This window comes from Mesocricetus auratus, unplaced genomic scaffold (genome assembly GCF_017639785.1).
Source record: "Mesocricetus auratus isolate SY011 unplaced genomic scaffold, BCM_Maur_2.0 Super-Scaffold_100037, whole genome shotgun sequence".
In the NCBI taxonomy this organism is placed as follows: Eukaryota; Metazoa; Chordata; class Mammalia; order Rodentia; family Cricetidae; genus Mesocricetus; species Mesocricetus auratus.
In genome coordinates, this window is record NW_024429215.1 from 1,401,988 (window position 1) to 1,421,612 (window position 19,625).

Genomic DNA, 19,625 nt, shown 5'->3' on the forward strand with positions numbered 1-19,625 from the left:
GCCCTTTCCCCCAGAGTTGGGAGCAGGGAAATGAGAAAGATACATTGAGCTCCAGAAGACAGAAACCAGGGAAAGAAGACAGAGAAACCTGGATATCCAGAGGCCCAGAGACCCGCAATGTCACAGAGATAGACTCACAGCTCTAGAGAAATGGAAGTGTGGAGAACCCCAAAGACAGTGTGGGGTAAGAGACAGACAGAAAACAAGGGAATCTGATGGCAGACAGACTGCAAAGAAAATGGCTAGGGCACAGGGTGTGCACAGAGAAGGCACCCCAGCTCCTCCCAGAAACTCTGGGGCAGTGGTGTGGACCTGAAGTCCCCGCTGGCCCCTTCCCGTGCAGGGCGCAGCCTGGGGAAAGCTAGGAGGCCGTATAGTGATCTCCTCGGGTGTCTTCCTCAACTATACAACCTCCTACCTCAGCCCGGGGGGCGCGGCAGGTGCGCAGATTGACAGATGGAATGATGGGGGACCAGAAGTAGGGAGGGTGGGGAGGGCCGGGGAGGTCCCAGCCGCGACGGTGAGCCCCCGACACGGACCCACAGACACGAGCTTGTGTGCGGCGAAGGCCCCGCAAGGTCGGTTCTACGGGTGGGTGCCAGGACCCAGGAGTCCGGGCCCCCGGCCCCCTCCTCCCCAAGGAACCCAGGAATTCAGTCCCAACCCTTCTCCCACAATCGAGGCCCCAGTCCCCCCTCTTTCAAAGCCAGGAATCCACACCCCAGGCCTCCTCAGACCCAGGGGTACTGGCTTCAGACCTCCTACCTCAGACTCAGGGGTTCAGGTCCCAACCCTTCCTCCGTCAGATGCAGTGCTCCACACCCATGAGCCCTGAGACTCAGTTCTCTCTCAGACCCAGGGGTCCAGTCCCTAGAGCTCTTACCTCAGACTCACACAGACTCACGGGTCAATCTCCCCCCTCATCCCCACCCCAGGCATTTCCCTTAGAGGAGGCCCAGTCGGGGAAGAGATCTGGCTTTTGGAGTGCAGAAAGGAGGGGGCTTCATTTGTCCTGGTAATCTGACCACCCTCCTGAAAACCCTCAAGGTTTCAGACCCCAGGTCTGAGCATGGCTAAGGGCTCCTGGGTATCAGGAATACTCATGAGCCTCTCAGAAGAATCCTCCCCTTCTACCTTTCCCCCCACTCTCAACCTTTAGGGTGCCGGCTATAAAATCCAGGAGTGACGACACCAGCCAGGGCCCTGTCTCCTAGACTCCTCCCAACTCGGGGACGAGGCTGCTACCTGCACCCCTGTGCCCCCAGAGAGGAAACCACTTGTCCAAAGTCAGCCGGCTGCAGGTGGGAGGGGCCCTAGGATCTGCACCCACCCTGAGTCTCTGAGCTCAGAACTGGTCCTCGGGGCTCCCAGGTCCCATGTCCATCTTGTTTCTTTCTCTCCGCCCTTTCCCATTCCTCCCTCTTTCTTTCTCAGCTTGTATTTTCCCGTCTAGGCTCTCTTGCCATATCTGCATGCCGGATCCTCTCTCTCTCTCTCTCTCTCTCTCTCTCTCTCTCTCGTCTCCGTTCTGGCCCACCCTCTCTACATTCGCCTCTCTTCGTCCTCGCCCGCCTGTCTTCCCTATCTGTCCCTCAAGATTCACCCTCTTTTTCACGGTCTTCCTTCGCCCCCTCCCTCCCCGGCTTTGTCTCTCAGTTTCTCTCTTCCTCCGAATGCCTGTCTCCCTCTCCTCTTTTCCTCCCCGCTTTTTATTCAGGCTAGCCTCCACCCTCCTCTCATCTTCCAGCTCCTTCTCTCTCTCTCCCTCTTTTCTCCTTCCCTCTCCCAGGTCTCCTGATCTCTCCTTCCTCCCCCTCCCCCATCCTCTCTCTCTTTTTTTTCCTTCCCTCTCTCCCTCCCTCCCCCTAGCTGCTCAGAGCCAGGTCTGGAGCTGGGGGTGGAGTGGGGGTGGGCCGAGAAGGGGCCCTGGGCCGGGGTAGCGACCTGCTGGGGGGGGGGGGGAGGAGAGGCGGGAAGGGGGCGGAGAAGCAGAGCGGGAGGCGGGGTGGAGTGGGGGCTGAGACGGGTCTCTGGCCCCAGCACAAGGCCTCCTTTCCCTCCTTCCCAACCTCCCAGACCCTCAGGCGGGGCGAGAGTCAGGCCAAGGTGGGGAGGAAGGGGAAGGGAGGAGGCTCCCCCCCCCAACCAACCTGGCCCAGAGCCCAGGCCTGGGTTCCCAGCATGCCCCGGGGCTGCCTGGGGCCTGAGGAGGGGGGGGGGGGTGAGGGAAGCGGGGAAGCGAGAATCTTAAAAGATTGTCCAGACCGGAGCATCTCTCCCGCACCCGGCAAATTTCTCCTCAGAGGGTAAACTGAGGCTCGGAGAAGGTTCTGCACTGGTTCAAGGTCACTGCCCCAGGCGTGGGTGCATATCCCTTTGGGTTCACAGGCTTGCTTTGGGGAACCGGCAGGCCCTGGACTTTCTCCCAGGACCTGGGTCCCCTCCCCCTCTTTGCAGACCCTAGGGAGCCCCCAAGGGTCAGAGAGCAGACCCAAACAGTCTGGCACCATGGCAACCAACGGGCCCCGCCCCCTTAACCCCTGGAGGGCTGAACTCCAGCTGGGGCTAAGAAGGGGCGGAGGTCTCGTGGTTCCGGGTAAGGAGCCCCCCTCCCCACACCGATCTCCCCCCAGCCCTGGCAGCTAAGGAGAAAAAAAAGCTTTGAGGCCCCGACTCTTAGGTTATGGAGGGGAGGAGATGGGGATGGCCTAGGAGGGAGAGTGGACTCTGGGTGAGAGGCGAGAAGCCGCTGGGTGGCCCGGATTCCTGGGTCCTGGGCAGACCTCAGCCAGGGTTTCGGGTTGTGGAATTCTGGAAAAGGGGCAGGAAGATGGACTCTGGAGGGAGGAGGGGGGGCCGAGGCCTGGAATCCTGGGTCCCCTGAGAAACCTGGACGCTGGGCCTCTCCACGACCAGACATCCCTTGCCCCGGGCGCTGACCCGGACCCGTCTGGCAGCCCAGACAACCTCCCCCCTCCTCCAGGCACCCTCCCACTCCCTCCGCTCACCCTTGACCCCGCAAAGCCCCGCAGCCCCATCTCTGCCCCTCCCCCTCCCTTCCAGCCAGACGTTAACCCTTGGGCGGCCGGAGGCACCTCGAAAGCCAGACAAGTCTTCTCCCACCTTCCCGGCGGTCTCTGGCATCTGGTCCCCAGCCCCTTACGCTCCGGACTCCTACACCGTCCTTTAGAATCTCAAGAGATTCTCTACCCCCGTCCCCCGCCCAGCTTCTGTAACCCGGGGACCCCAGAATCCAGACCTCCAGGCCCCTCCATCGCAGACTGAGGAGTGCGGACTCCCACCAGCTCATCCCCCCCCCCACACCCCTACCCCCAATCACAACCACCACCACCACTCCTCTGCCATCCAAGTCAGAACCCAGAAATCCAGGCCTCCAGGCTGGCTGCCTCCTCCCCTGGGGGGACCCTGGAGTCCGGCCCAGGTCCCATCCCCCCTCCGGTTCCGCAGACTCACCGCTCCGCGGCTCCAGCGTCGAGGGGACCCAGTGTCCTCCTCCAGCCCCAGGTTCTCCATCCTCTCCCTCTGCCGCCCCGCGGCCTCTACCCTTCCTCCCGCCAGCCCCGCCATCCTCCGCCCCCGGTCGCCTGCTGCCTCCAGGCCGGTGCCTCCTCCCGGCACTGCGCGCCCGGGCTCCCCCCCCGCCCTAGACCCCTCAGGCAGCGTGGCCTCGGATCGGCCCCCTCCCCGGGGGGCCCCTGCCCAGCCCCTCCCCACCGCCCAGCCTAGTCCGGCCAGGCTTCCCCCCCACCTCCCCACCCCCCTGCCCTGAAGCTGGCCCGGGTCCAGGGGAAAAAATTCCATCCAGCCCTAGGGAGGAGGAGCGGGGCGGAGGAGGGAGCGGGAGGGGAGGCCGGGCTAGGGGAGCATGACGCAGGGAGAAGGGAAGGGACAAAAGAGAGGCCGGGAGGCAGTGGAGGCAGGCTCCCTCCCTCCCTCCTCCTCCTCGGCTAGTGCCCGCTCAGTCTCTGCAGCTCTCAACCCCTTGGTTCCCTCCGTCTCACCTCCCTTCGTGGCTCTCGGCCTCCTCCCTCTCCTCCACCCCCACCACCGGCAATCATTCTTTTTTTCTGCTCTCCCTTCTGTCTGTCTTCCCTGTCTCTGTATCTTCACCTTTTTTTTTTTTTTTTTTGCTTTTTGCTAGCGACGGGTCTTGCATTTTCTCTGTTTTTCTGGCTTTCTAGCTGGGTGTTTCCCTCTTTCCTCTCCTCTCTCCTCTGTGCACCTTCCCCAACCAGGGGCTGCATTCCCACCCACCCCTTTCGGCTCTCCCTGCCCACCGCCCCCCCTTCTCCTGCGCAGTGTTTCTCCCCTTCCCAGCACTGGAGCTCAAAGGTGAATTAGACCCCCATATCTACCCTTGCACACTGAGCTCGCGGTCTAATGAAAGAATCAGACCTAGCCGCAGAGTGTCCCATTCCAGGGTGATGGAGTGTGACGGGGGTGGGGTGGGGCCGGGGGTTGTCGAGACCCGAGACTCAGGAGATAGGAGGTGGGTGGGGCGTCGGATGGAAACCCACCCTACAGCAGTCAGCTGAAGACCCGCCAAGAAGGCGTGGTTGCTGGTGCGACCTCGGAGAACCACAAGTTAGACCTGAATTGTTGAGGGCAGCCTTAAGGAGGTCCAGGCCAAGGGCACAGTTTAGGCAAAGGCCCAAAGGCAGGAACCGGGGTGATAGCGGAGTAGGTAACAAAGCAGTCCAGTATGATTAGGGGCCAAGAGCCACGAAGGAGGATTAGGGTGAGTGGGCCGGCAATTCTGAATGTGTGCAAGGCCAAGCTCAGAACCAAGTTGCCTGAGGCTAACTAGGAGCCTTGGAGCATTTTGAGCAAGAGCTAGGTGGTTCAGAGCTGATTGTCACACCTTTCTGGGATCTGGGTGAGCTCGAAAGAGATGGTGGACTCGTAAAAGGACACCTCCTCTCTCCCGGGTAGGGACTAGGACCAAAGAGGAAGTGTTGGGGCTGGGTGCCAGGAACTAATGGGGACTGGAGGGCTGGTGGGTTACCCGGGGAGAAGAGTCAAAGAGATATGAAGATGCTGGCCATTCGAATCAGGAGAGAGGAGAGGCCAGAGAGTATGAACGAGACTATTGTGAGCCGTCTATTAGAATCTAAAGACATTAGAGGGGTACAAAGGGAATTTTGTGTGCCTATGGTGCACTATCATTTTTCTCCCCAGATAGGATCGCTTTTATCTTCGCCTGTTTTAACAGCATACCCGAGGTTCCCGTATACCCATTCCTGTTAATGACTGTTTATTTAGCCTTTTATTTTAATTATTAGATAATTAATGCAGTTAATTATATATTCTGTAATATATTATTTTATGATTTATGAGGCCAAACGAGAGACCAGGCCTTTTTTCTTTTTAAACACACGTGCCTATTCAAATATTCTGGGGTTATTTTTTTTTCCAGTACTGGGAATTGAATACAGAAAAATCGTAAGAGTTCTGCTGCCCCCAGCTCTTTCTAATAGTTAAGCTATTGGGCTTTGTTTTGTTTTTAGACAGCATCTCACTATGGCCTGAAACCCACTTTGACTAAGATGCATGTGTGTGCAGGTGCCAACAGAGACCGGGAGAGGGCGTCAGATACCCTGGATCTGGAGTTACAGGCAGTTGTGAACCACCCAGGATTGGTGCTGGGAACTGAACACCAGTTGTCTTCAAGAGCAAAACATGTTCTTGAGCATTGAGCTGTATACCTCAAGCCCCTTTTGTTATTTTTATTTTAAGATAGAGTCTCACTACATTGTCTACGTTGACCTCAACTTACCACAGTTCTCCTGCTTCAGCTGCCTAGGTTTTTCTTTCTTACTGTACCTAAACGGTTAGTTAAACTTTGTCATAAATATATATGACTAATGATTAAATATATTCTACACACACTCTTTGTTGCAAGATGTGAACACTTCCTGTGAGCTGACTGACTCTGAGCACCGTTTGAGGTCCCAGTCTATCTCTGAGTCACCTCTTGGTCCACAGTATCACCCAAATGCAGGTTTGGCTCAGAGCAGGCCTCAGGAAGATGTTTGTTAAATGAGGAAATGGAGGAATGGATGGATGTCAAACAGGTTTAGTATTCTCTATAGAGCAGGGTTTCTCAACATGTGGGTCTAGACCCCTTGAGGGTCAAATGCCCCTTTTGCAGCAATCACCTAAGACCACCCTGCATATAAGATATCTACATTACAATTTGTAACAGTAGCAAACTTAGTTTGAAGGAGAAAGGGAAGTGATTTTATGGTTAGGGGTCACTACAGCATAAGGAACTGTACTAAAAGGTCATAGCATTAGGAAGGTTCAGGACCATTGCTAGAGAGTACATCATTTAACACACACCTTATTGTTAGCCATAGGTAGTAGTCTTCATGGAAAGATAGGAACCTAGATTCTGTCATGGTAGAGATGGGTATCAGGGTCTCATGTATGCAGAGACAAGCATTGTGTCAATGAGCTAAAACCCCAGGTAGGACTTGAGGTTCTTAAAGGAACAGACTCAGAAGGTAAGCCAGAGACTTTAGCCCAGGCCCCTTTGTCACTAAATGCTATGTTCCTCTTTTGGAGGTGTGCTATGTCTGTGGAAATATGCTAGTGCTGGGGACCGATGCTGGCACATTTTGACTCTACATAGGAAATCACATGTGATTTAAAAGTACTTTTGTTAGTCGCCATACATAGGTGACTGGAGATGCTGAATTCAGCTGTGTTCTGTTGGGACTGGGTCTGCCTGTGAGCACCGTTTGAGGTAACTGCCTATCTGGTCCTCAGTATCACCCAAATGCAGGTTTAGCTCAGAGCAGGGGTAAGGAAGATGTTTGTTAAATGAGGAAATGGAGGAATGGATGGATGTCAAACAGGTTTTGTAGAGATTAGTCTGGCACTTGCTTTAGCCTGTGGGATAAGGGAACATAATTCCTGAGACATGTGGCCTTTACTCCTATCAGGAAGTCATGGGGGCAGCTGTGTTTGTCCTCTGCTTTGGAAAATTAGAATTCACATAGAACCTAAGAGCCTTACCTGATGTTTCTGTCTGAGTGTTTTGCTCATATTCACCACCTTGTTGCCCTCTTTTGCTGCCTTTTCTCCCTGTTTCTTCCTCATGGTTCCCTTCCTTCTTGGTTTTAGCCTTCTTACATTTTTACGCATGCGTGGCGCACGATTTTGCATGAATATAGATGCATGCAGGGGCTGGAGGCTGATGGCAGGAACTGTCCTCTATCAACCTACCTTATTCACTGAGGAAGGATCTCTCAGGCAAAGCCAGGGCTCACAGACACAACCAGTCTCAACAGCGAGTTTGCCTTGTCTGTGTCATTTGAGGCTGCAGCGATAGGCAGGCTGCCATGCCCCCTTGGCATTTGTGTGGGTTTCTAGGAATCCAAACTCCAGTCCCCAGTTGTCTCCCCCGCCACCTTTCACTTAAAATGTTAGTTTTCTTCTACGATTTATTTTATGCGTATGGGTCTTTTGTCTGCGTGTATATCTGTTGCTCCACGTGTATACCTGGTGCCTGAGGAGGTGACACAGAGACTATTGTGGGACCACTAGGTGGGTGCTAGGAACTAAATCCAAATATTCCACAAGAGCACCTAGTGCTCTAAAATGCTGGGTCATTCCAGCAGCCCCTCCTGTCTCTTTAGCCTTTCAGTGTACTAAATAATGGAATTCACTATGGCATTTGCATACACATATACCAGGTACTCTGTTTACATGCACCTCGACTTTATCCCCTTCAGGCTCCCCTCCCCGCAACTGGCCCTCTGACCCTGTCAGCAAACAGTCCTGACTGCTTTAATATTTGTGTGTGTGCATGTGTGTAGATTCTACACACGTGGAAGGCATGCTATATTTGTCTCACCTGACATTGCCCTCTCTTCCCCTCATCCTCCTCTAACTACCCCCCTTTCAGTGTTCCCCTCACATACTTTTAATATATGTTTGTGAATCAGTGGAAAGATGCAGATCTGGAGACTTTGCTTGATGTGATGACATCCAGATTGGTCCACTTTCCCTGCAAATGGCATGACTTCCTTTTTTCTTAATTTTTAATTTGTAAGGACGTTTTACTATGGGAGGACAGTAAAAAACGTTACCCGCAGCACATATGTGGAAGTCAGACCACAACTTCAAGCAGTTGGCTTTCTCCCTCCACCATCCTGGAGAATCAAACTCAGACGGTCAGGCTTCGTGACAAGTTCCTTTACTCTCTGAGACATTTTGCCAGATGTTTGGTCTTTTATTTATTTGGAGATAGGGACTTACATAGCACAGGCTGGCCTTGAACTGTCTATGTAGCTGATGATAATAAATTTAAATATCTTATCCTCCTGCTTCTACATCCCAGATGCTGGGATTACAGATATGGACTACTATCCTGTTGTACACAGTGCTCGGAATTATACCCTGGATCCTGTATGTGACAGGCAAGCTAGCTACCAACTGAGCTACATCACTGGCCCTGTCTTTTTTCTTATTCTTAAATATATATGTATGGCATGTCCTATACCTGTTTTCAAATTTAAGCATGTGAAGCTTTCAAGTTGGAGAGAAAAATCTTATCTGTGTTTATTCACTGTCAACATCTTATCATTCAGGTAGAGTGTGTTTATTAAATAATTGCAGGTGCAAAAGACTGGAATCATCAGTAAAGCTTGGAAAAGCATGGAGGCTGCAAGTGGCTCTTCAGGAGAGTGACTCCAAAGCAGAGGTCAGAGTTCATAGGATTAAGTGGACAGCTCTCAGTTTCACAGGTAGGGGTCAAAGCAAAGAGAGCACAACCTAGTAATGGGAAAACCCAAGTTGTCCTGTAAGCACAATAAAGACTTTAGCCAATTCTACCCAGTGGTTATACTGAATCTTGACAAGAAGACTGTCTAGACATTGCACACTGACTAGTTATGAAAATAACTTTAGGCCAATGAGATGATTTAAGGAGTGATTATCGATGCTTGCTGCCAAGCCTGATGACCTGGGTTTGATTCCTGGGATCCACTTTGTGGAAGCAGAGGACTGACAATGGAGAGTTTTCCTCTTACCTCCACATGAGCATTTTGACATACACATGTGTGCATGCACAAAATAGCAACCTAAGATATATCAAATGACTGTATTTATTTTTACAAATGTGTGTGTTTACAAGTGTGTAGACATGCAGGGGCACATTTATGTGGGTCATGAGACAACTTTTAGAAATTGGTTATTTCTTTCATCATGAGATTCCCAGGGATGGATTCCTAGTTGTCAGGCTTGTTGGCACACACCTTTACATATTCACTGAGTCATCTCACTGGCTTTAATGAGTGAGAACAATGATTCTTATTTGAACAAAGACTGGTCCATTTTTCAGGCAGTGCTAAGAACTAGAGTTGGAAGAGCTTCACCCAACAGGAAGCAGGAAGCTTCATATACGTAATGAAAGCCAAACAGGGAAACTCAGTCTTCCATGCAACAGAGTTGGCAGGAGGGGTATAAAGACAGAGTTTGAAGGGAAGGACTCATGGTAGAGTTGGAAGGATGGTCATAAAAGAGTTGGGGAAGGTCCTGAAGGACAAAGTTGTTCAGAGTTGTCTGGAGCAGCCTTGTGGACGGAGTTGGGAGGAGAGACTTCATAAACAAGGTTAGGAGGAATGATTTCATGGATATAGTCAGGAGAAGTAGTCCCAAGGACAAAGATGAAAAGAGGGAGCCACATGGACACAACTGGGGAGAGGGGTGGTGAGAGTTTGAATGTAATTGGCTCCCATAATCTAACAGGGAGTGACGCTATTAGCAGGTATGAATTTGCTGGTGTAGGTGTGGTCTTGTTGGAGGAAACGTATCACTGTTGAGGCAGGCGTTGAAGTCTCATATATGTGCAAGCCATGCCCAGTGATTCAGTCTACTTCCTGTTGCTTTCTGATCAAGATGGAGCCAGCACCATGTCTACCTACCATGATGATAATGGAATGAACTTCTGAAGATGTAAGTGAGCCACTCCAATAAAATATTTTCTCTATAAGTTTTGCAATGGTCATGGTGTCTCTCCACAGCAATAGAAACCCTAATTAAGACAGGGACCCCATAGACAAAGTTGAGGGAGGGGTGGGCTCATGTATCAGATTGTGAGAGGGGCCCAAAGACATGGGTGGGAGGATGGACCTGATGGACATAGCTGGGAAGAGGGGTCTGATGGGTATTGTTTAGGTCATGAGAATTCCAGATGCATGGATGTCTTCAGCTTATCAAGTCAATTTCTCTCTTCTTTTACCCTGTCACCTTATACCATGGGTTATAGCAGCAAGGACTCCTATGCTAAAAGCCAGCATCTAGAGATAATATTTCCCAAAATAGTGAAGAACAAATCTTTATCTTCCCCATTTTATTCATTTTTATGCAAGTATAGTGTGTGTATTTAACATATCCTTTCCATTTTCCTCTACCTTCCATTTTCTTACCCTTCTCCCACAGCACTTGTTCCTCAAGACAATTTTATTTCATTTTTTAAAAAGATTATTTGTGTGTGTGTGTGTGTGTGTGTGTGTGTGTTTGAGTATGTCTGTGCACCATGTGTGCAAGTGACCATGGAGGCCAGGAGAAGATGTTAATTCCTTGGAAATATAATTATAAGAGGGTTGTGAGTTGCCATGTGGGTGCTGAGAACCAAATCTGTCCTTTGGAAGAGCAGCAAGTGCCCTTAAGCACTGAGCCATGATGTCAGTCCTGGTATTTGCCTTCCTAGACTGACATATATGATTATGTCCTGTTGTAAATGGACATTTTTCTCCCAACTGCCCTACCCAGCAGCTGCTTCCAAATTGCCACACATAGACATAGTGTTATTATAAATACTCAATTGTTCAGCTTTCACATTTTAAGTTAGCCCATATTCCTTATTTACTCTCTATGTGGTGATATCTGTTTTTACATGGTGCTTTCATCTTCTTCTCCCTCTGTGTCTAGCTGTCTTCTCTAGACTTTGCCATTCTCCTTCCCATTATCTTCAGTTTGGTCACCATGTTATACTTCCTGCCTGGTTACTTGCAATCAGAATTGTATTAAACCAGTTTACAGTTTACAATAGGATTATTCCATGGCAGTTATTTTGCTTGTTTGTGAGTCAGGGTCTTACACAGTGCAGGCTGGATTCACTATGTAGCTGAAACTGACCTTGAATTTTTTCTTCCTGCCTCCACCTCCTAAGTCTTAGCATGACAAACATATGTCAGAACAGGTAACTTTAATGGGAATGTTTGGTACTCTTGGGACCAAGAAGGGGTAGAAAAAAAAAGAGGAAAAAAAATCTGCAAAGGTGGAAATAGATGGGTTTTATGATAGGCAGACTTCTTTATAGAATTTTTTTATGGTTTTATTGTTTTGGCTCTTTTATATCATTAAAGAAAGTAATCTTTAATAACAGTATTTAGTTATTTAATTCCATTTAGGTCATGCATCTTTTATCTGAAAAGCCTTCACATCTGTGAGGGTGAGTTTTGAACAAAGATTGACAGCTTTCTTGAAGTAGAAGTAAAATCACGTATAAAAATCTCTGTGGAAAACTTTTTTTTTTTGTCCAGACCAAGTGACCAAGAGAGAGGAAAGGAAGGCACCGAAAGTACATTGCCCCCAACCCATACTGTTTCTCACTAATTAAACTTCAAAGCAATTGATCTTATTAGAAAGATCACATGACAAGTTTTTCATAGATTCATGTCTACCAAAGATAAAAGCTTGAACAAAAAGCATCAAATGGACTGAATCATATTATCAAGCATTTTCAGAATAGGAAGGTGAGAGACTTATAATGTGTTCAAGTTGTGATCCTTAGAAGTTCTTTCAAGAAGAAAAGAAAAGAATAGGAAACGTGTACTAGTTACTTTTCTGTTGCTATGAGAAAACACCATGACTATGGCAACTTAAGGTGAAAAAAAGAAGAGTTTTGTTTGTCTTATGGATCCAGAGGATGACAAGTTCATCATACTCAGAAGATAAATCAGGGGGCATTCAGGAAGCTGAGAGATCAAATCCTCAAACACAAGCCAAGAATCAGAGAGAGCAAAGAGGAAGTACAGCTTCCAAGCTCACCCTCAGTGACACATTCACTCCAGCAAGGCAGGACTTCTTACCTTGCCTCAAACAGTACATCAAATTGGAGGGTGAGTGTTCAAATGCCCGAGCCTGTGAAGAGTGCTCCTCATTCAAACCACCAAAGAAGGGGAAATGGCTCATTTTATAATTTTATATAGTTATTGTGGCAGACACAAGAGTATCTGAGTTTGATAGCCAGAACCAATGTTAATACATTAAAAAAACAAACAAAAACAAAAACAAAACCCAAGAAAGTAAAAACAAGTGTGTCGAGGGGGGTGGCGTGGAGGGGGCAGGACCACTAGTGCTAGGCCCCAGAGACTAGTGAATCCCTGGGGCTTGACAGCCAACTAGCCTAACCTGCCCTGCAAGTTCCAGGTAGGGGGAAAAACCCTGTCTACTGAAAAACAACAATAATAAACAGGATGCTCTGACCAAAAGCAATTTAAGAAAGAAAAGGTTTACTTTAACGGCCAGTTCCTGGGTACTGCCCTTTATTTCGGGAAAATCGAAGGGGAAACTTCAAGCTCATGGGCACATTACATTCAGAGAGAGAATCAATGAGTTAGTGTGTAGTCCTAAACTAGTTTTCTTTGCTCTGTACAAATCAGACCCCAAACCCAAGGAAGAGTGCCACCTTCTTTCAGGCTAGGTTTTCCCACATCAGTTAAAGCTACAAGGACAAACATGCCCATGGGACAACCTGACTTAGACAGTTCCTGAGGAACACACTTTCTTCCCCACGTGATTCTAAGTTATATCAAACTGACAGTTAAAACCAGCCAACACCGCTTCCTTGTCATTTTATCTAACAGGTTTGGTAAGCAAGAAGGGCCAGCCCTCCACCTTTTGAACTTGACAGTGTGAATTCTGGCCCTGGTTCTGTATACCATGTGATGCTTTAAAGGCACGCCCTTCTGTTAGACTTCTCATAGCATCACCAGGTGAGTGTTCACACCCACAGCCTGCAATCAATCACTCCACCAATGCAATGAGCCATCTGCTTCTGCCTCAGTTGGCCGTAATTTCCTGTCTTCTCTAATTAAGTGTGCAGGACCTAGAAGGCTCATGTCTCTGACTGACCTGCTGCTAGCAGATTCCGTGCAGGCAGTCATAGAGAGTTTTTGTATTTCTAATGCATATCTGAGATTGGGAATGCAGAGGTTGCTCTTTGTCTTCCTTTTGTTTGGTCTCCAAGGCAGTGGGGGGCAGCCAGTTCACCATAGGGGATTCTTAGTGGCTTTTATCACCAAGGTGTCCTTAATCACTCCCCCCCACCAGTGATCTGCCCTCTACCTGCTCCATCCTTTTCCAATATTGGTAATAATTTGAGTAGCCATTAAACAATAAGAAATGACTAGGAAGCCTTAAAAATAAAGAAGGTATAAATAAAAGAAAGCATTAAATGTGAGATGTGTCTAAGAGAAAGTATATCCTGATATTTTTACCTCAGAGATGGGTAATTAAATTAACTAAAAGTTGTAATTAGGTATGCAAATTATAATGGTTAGGATAAAGAATAACGTGGAAATTGAGTGTAAAAATGACAAAAACAGCCGGGCGTTGGTGGCACACGCCTTTAATCCCAGCACTCCGGAGGCAGAGGCAGGCAGTGAGTTCGAGGCCAGCCTGGTCTACAGAGCGAGTTCCGGAATAGCCTCCAAAACAATACAAAGAAACCGTGTCTTGAAAAAACCAAAAAAAAAAAAAATTACAAACACAGAAAAAAAAATCAGGAATGGGGGAAGGACCCCAAAGGTCCAAACATGAGACAAAAAATTTTAGAAGTATCATAGTGCCTAGAAATGGCTCTTCAAGTGAAGGTGCCACCACCAAGCCTGAAGAACTGAATTTGAGTCCCAGTACCCTCGTGGTGGAAGAAGAGATCCAAATCCAACAAGTTGTCTTCTGAGCTTGAGATGCACACCATGGCATGAGTATGTGTGCGTGTGAGTGTGTTCGCATGCACGCACACTCACACACATTTGTTTAAAGAAATGAAAATATCACATCTTTACCTGCTAAAGATAATGTGATCACCTACCTAAAAACCTTGAGACAATTACAGAAAAATTTAAAAAATTCATAACTGAGCATTCCTATATGGTAAGTGTGGTGATATTTTGCTTATGATCTAACAAATAAAGCATGCCTGAAGATCAAAGAAGCAAAACAGTCAGCCACTAGCCCTTACCTCTACCTCTGACTGAAAGGGTGATCATGTTTCTATGAATCCTCAGACTGAATGCTTAGACTGACTGCCTAGACTGCAATAAGTTCCTGTCTCCTCATACCTTATATTCCTCTCTGCACCCAGCCATATGCCCTCCTGTGTCCACCTCCTTAGTGCTGGGATTAAATGAGTGTGATTTCAAGGGCCCAGATCACCTTATCTTTTGGTCTGGATCAATTTCCAGTAGCCCAGGGTGGACTTGAACTAACATAGATCCATCTGCCTCTGTCTCCTGAGTGGTGGGATTAAAGGTGTGTGTCACTACTCTCTGACCTCTATGGCTAACTAGTGTGGCTAGTTTCGCACTCTGATCTTCAGGCAAAATTTGCTAGATCATTAACAAAATATCACCACAGGTAAGATAGAAGTTAGTGCTTTATACTAATCATGATCTTATAATGAATCAACCTTATACAAAGCTATCCCAGATTTAATATTACTTTTGATATGATTAAAATATCAACAAAACAATTTTTCATTATGATTACATGTACTCTTTCCTGCCAGTTGCCTGGGTTCCACCCCTGTCTCTGCTCCCAAATAACACATGAGACACTCTATTAATTACGAAGCTGTTGGCCATTTCCTATGGTTTCTTAATGGATAGCTCTGACTTAATTATTAACCCATAATTGCTAATATATATTTCTATAAGGACTTACTTTACCAAGGACTTAGCCTCATGCATCTTCTCTTCCCAGTATCACATGGTGAGTCTCCAGTCTTGACTACATTTCCCAGAATCCTTGTCAACTCCTAGTCTTACCTATCTTGCTGCCCTAATGGCCTACAGTGCTTTATTTTCAGCCAATTAGACAAACATAAACACAGAAGGACTTCCCACATAACACCATTTTTCACTTGATCACTTTCTAATGTAAGAAAATAACTGATTTTTTAAAAGATTTATTTATTTATTATGCATACAGTGTTCTGTCTGCATGCATGTCCACAGGCCAGAAGAGAGCACCAATCTCATTACAGATGGCTGTAAGCCACCATGTGGTTGCTGGGAATTGAACTCAGGTCCTCTGGAAGAGCAGCCGGTGCACTTAACCTCTGAGCCATCTCTCCAGCCCCCTGATTTTTGTTTTTACAAATAGGAAAAATTTATTTTACATACTTAGTTGAGGGCTAGAACACTGCACATTTGGCATCTGGTGAGGCCTGATTTCTGGTTCATTCATGATACCTTTGTGCTATAGCCTTCCCCAGAAGTGTAAACAGAGGGAATTTCTGGTGTTCTCTTCTAAGGGACGTAATCCATTCATGGGCTTCCTGAAAATAACTGATTTTTATGAATTAATCATGTGGGACAATTCAAACAGGGGTCACTTGTGTTCTTTCCTCCAAAGGAGATTTTACAAAGTCTGTAGACTGTTAGTGTGTATGTGTGTGTGTATCTGTGTGTGTGTGTGTGTGTGTGTGTGTGTGTGTGTGTGTGTGTGTGTGTGTGTGTGTGTGTGTAGTTTAGAGACTGCCATATATGGTGTTTTCCTCAGTTACTCTCTACCTTAATTTTTGAGACTGGGTTTCTCACTGTTCTTCATCTCATCAATTAAGCTAGACTGGTTGACCAGAGAGTCCCAGTGATGCTCTTGTTTCTGGTTCCTCAGTGCTGGGATTACAAATGCATACCACCACACCAGGGTTTTTGACATAGGTTCTGGAGATCTGAACTGCAGTCCTCATGCTTGCATGGCATGCATGTTACTCACTGACCCATCCCCTCAAGCCCTGGAGACATTTTCTTTTGGTTATAACTGAGACATAGCATTTTACTCTGTTTCCACAACAAATTATTATCTTGTTCCAAATGTAAATAAAGGTAAACTTAAATGCTTTGGTGTGACCAGTTATGGTAATTAGTTATTGTATGATTTGGAGATGTCTTTCTGGTAAATTTCACATTTTCTATGTTAGAAACATATTAAATGCATATACTTTGCCTCATTAGTACTTTTGAATTGCTCTGTATTGTAACTGTATTTGACTTTTTCAAAAATGGTTTTTAAACATTTTATTTTCAAGTGTGTGTGTATATGTGTAAGTAAGTGAGCCTGTATCTGGTGCGTATGTATGTGGCTAAAAGTACAGGTACCCAAGGAGGCTGGAGATGTCGGATCATTTGGAGCTGGAGTTGGAGGCCTTTGTGAGCAACCCAAGATGGGTGTTAGGAATTCAATTCCTGTCCTCTGAAAGAGTGGCATCGACTCTTAACCAGTAAGCTTTATTTCCATCCCAGAACAGTGTTTTCAGTGAGAAGTTGAACTATCATGCCCCATTTAGGGAGTTATCATTTTGTGAATGCCAGTGAGAAGTTCTACATCAAATAATTAGGAACATAAATCCTAGATACCTGTCTTCTAGTAGAACAGGGTCCCAGACTTTTGCACAATGGATTCCATGATGGAAGTACCAACCAAGTCATAAAATTGAGCACATAGGCATTACCACCTACCAAAAATAAAAATAAAGACCTAATCTATTAAAGATCATACTTCTGGGAAAGTATCTACATGTACTAACATTGCTTTTTTGGCTTCTGCTGTTCTGTTTATGGCTAACTGTTCTTGTTAGCTGAAGTATGACAACTCAGAATATGGTTTTGGTGCTTAAAAGCTCACCCTGAGGAAAGTTTTGGTCTACACTGGGATCCTGAACACCTAGTATAGTCCCTGGCTGGCCAATGAAGACTTCCTATTGACTCAAATCTGTCTTAACACTCTTCTTTCCTGGATATCCCACAACACTCAGGAGCTCACTGGCTAGTGTGGAGATGTCAAGATGAACACACCCTGAGATTTTTATCATGATATGAAGAAGAGTTTGGTGCTCATTTTCCCGTCTTTGGTGCTTAACAAATGAAGCTTTCCCTAGGCAAACTTAGCAGGGGTTCTGCTGCCATGGTTTCTTTGAGTTGTGACTCAGTTTCTGAACTTGGTATTTTAGCTATGGCATGATGTCAAATGCCCAATCCTGTCATAGATTATTTTTTATGTAAGTTAACCCAAATCAGTTAACTTGGCAAACAAATTTCTTGCTATTAGAGTTGTTAGAATGTTAAATATTTCAGTGCCAGTCTGTAATCATCATTACCTGGTGTAATGTGTTGTCTTTCCCGCCAGCTGCCTGGGCCCTGCTGAGCTGTCTGAACCTCCAAATAACACACAAGACACTCTATTAATTATGAAGCTGTTGGCCATCTATTGTTTCTCATTGGCTAACTTTGACTTAATTATTGACCCATAATTGCCAATATATATTTTTATAAGGACTTATCTTTTCGAGAATGCAGACTTGCTTCCCTTCTTCCTTGGAATCACATGGTGACCACTTCCTTCACTACATTTCCCAGAATCATCCTAGACTCCTAGTCCCACCTATCTTGCTTCCCTACTGGCAAACAGTACTTTATTTACATATACACATAACTCCCCCATCTCCTCTTTTCTGTCTAAATAAAAAGAAAGGTTTTAACTTTAACATAGTCAAATTATATGTGACAGAACAGTTATCAAGCAAGAACTATGGTTACAATATTTTGTCCATTAACATTTAGTAAGATTTAAAGAAAATATTATCGATCCTATCTTGGTGAGTCTAAAGTCTTATATGTAACTTATCTTTTATCATAACTAAAGGAAACTATAACTACAACTATCTGTCTTCAATTCCATCACAGACCACAGAAGGATAATAAGGATAATATATAAACACTAGAATTGACAGAGACATCTTGCTACCTGGACAGTCACCAAAAGTTCATCTGTAGCATTGGGGCATCCATCTTCAGCCCATAGGCCCCAGTGTGTCTGGAAGACTTCTCAGCAAAGCCGGAAATTTCAAACTGTCCGTTTGCATTGGCAGTCTGTCAGTCATTTTTCTGTGTCCTCCAGAAAGTCCGGCTGACTCTTCCATTAAGCAGGAACCCTTTAGGACTGTCCAAATTCAGTAGTCACCTTTCTGTGGGTCCTACATGTCCAGATTATACAGCAACAGTCAAACAGTCTAGGAAAGAGCATTTCTTGCCCAAATGGCTAATCTTGCCATGTTGAAAGCAAACTCCATAACAAGTTTCTTCGATGCCCATCTTCCTCTCAGATGTAATTGATGCTGCCAGGAGCAGACATTTCTCATTGTCAAGAAAAACTCTAAACCATTTTAAATGCCATTTTCTGAAGGTCTTTGAAAGGTTTGAAGACTGTCTGTCTATCTCAAATATATTTCTATATCTAGAAAACCTAACTAACCTAACTATAAATTCTGCCTATTATAAGTATCTACAATCTGTATTTAATTATGCATTGCATTTTAAAAGATCAGTATAAACACAACACTTAAACAAGAAGAGAAATATACACATCACAAAATTGACCTTGAATTTGTATCAATAAATCAATCCATTCTAAGACAAAGTATTCTTTCTATATCATTTTCCCTTTAGAAAGAGATTGACTGTGATCATTATCATTTATAACCAACCCTGTATAAATGAAAACAAACATTTAAACAATATTTGGGAATTTGGATGTTGCCCATTCAAAACTGCTTCCTGGTGGGTGGGGGCGCTATTCATGCCATGGGGATCATGACAAAACTCAGAATAACAAGTATAAGTCCTTGTTTTTGTGATCTGTATCGTCCCAGCTGTTTCAGATGCTGGACTTCCTGGATATTGCTTCTGGGGTCCTTGCTTCATCAAACCACAGAAGCCTGGAAGGAATCCACAGCTTTCCATTTTCTGTGGGAACATAAACAAAAACTTTTTCCAAATAACCTGTCCTTACATTTCAATTTAGAAGTCAAAGCATTTTCAAAATATATAAATTGGATTAATTTAGTAGCATTTGTAATCAAGTATATTTTAGCAGTTGTTCCTTCTTTAGCAATCAAAAAACTGAAATACACAATAGCATACAGTGTCCAGACTCTGTGTATTTTCCATCTTTACATGGCTTATTTATTTATCTATTATTATTACTCTATTTCTTTTACTTTTATTTATTATTTCTCTGAGAGAGGGTTTCTCTGGAAATCCACCTGCCTCTGCCTCTGGAGCAAATCCTACCAGCATGCACCACCACAAACAGTTTCTCTATTTTATCACTATCCTGTTTCTTTTTTTCTCTCAAGCCTACATATATTCTTAATCACACTGTAAACCTTTAGAGTTTTTTCTTCATCTGAATCTGACTTTACTGTAAATCTTTATGTTTTTCTGGCCATGTGTCTGTTATCTGCTAAACAACATTGCTAATCAAAACTGCGGCTGTTTTAACTGCGGTTTTTCCAAGATGGAAGG

The 19,625-nt window shown here is 45.9% G+C and overlaps 1 long non-coding RNA gene across 2 annotated transcripts; it reads left to right on the forward strand.

The window, feature by feature from the left end:
- The first annotated feature begins 96 nt into the window (after positions 1-96).
- LOC121135350 lies at positions 97-17,754 on the forward strand. Of its 2 annotated transcripts, none has more exons than XR_005872490.1 (4): positions 97-184; positions 1,160-1,301; positions 8,647-13,031; positions 16,352-17,754. It is a non-coding gene; the product is annotated as an uncharacterized LOC121135350 (long non-coding RNA). The 2 variants fall into 2 exon arrangements; XR_005872489.1 differs by lacking the exon at positions 16,352-17,754 and having other exon boundaries at positions 8,647-8,774; positions 9,794-10,021.
- Positions 17,755-19,625: the final 1,871 nt, after the last annotated feature.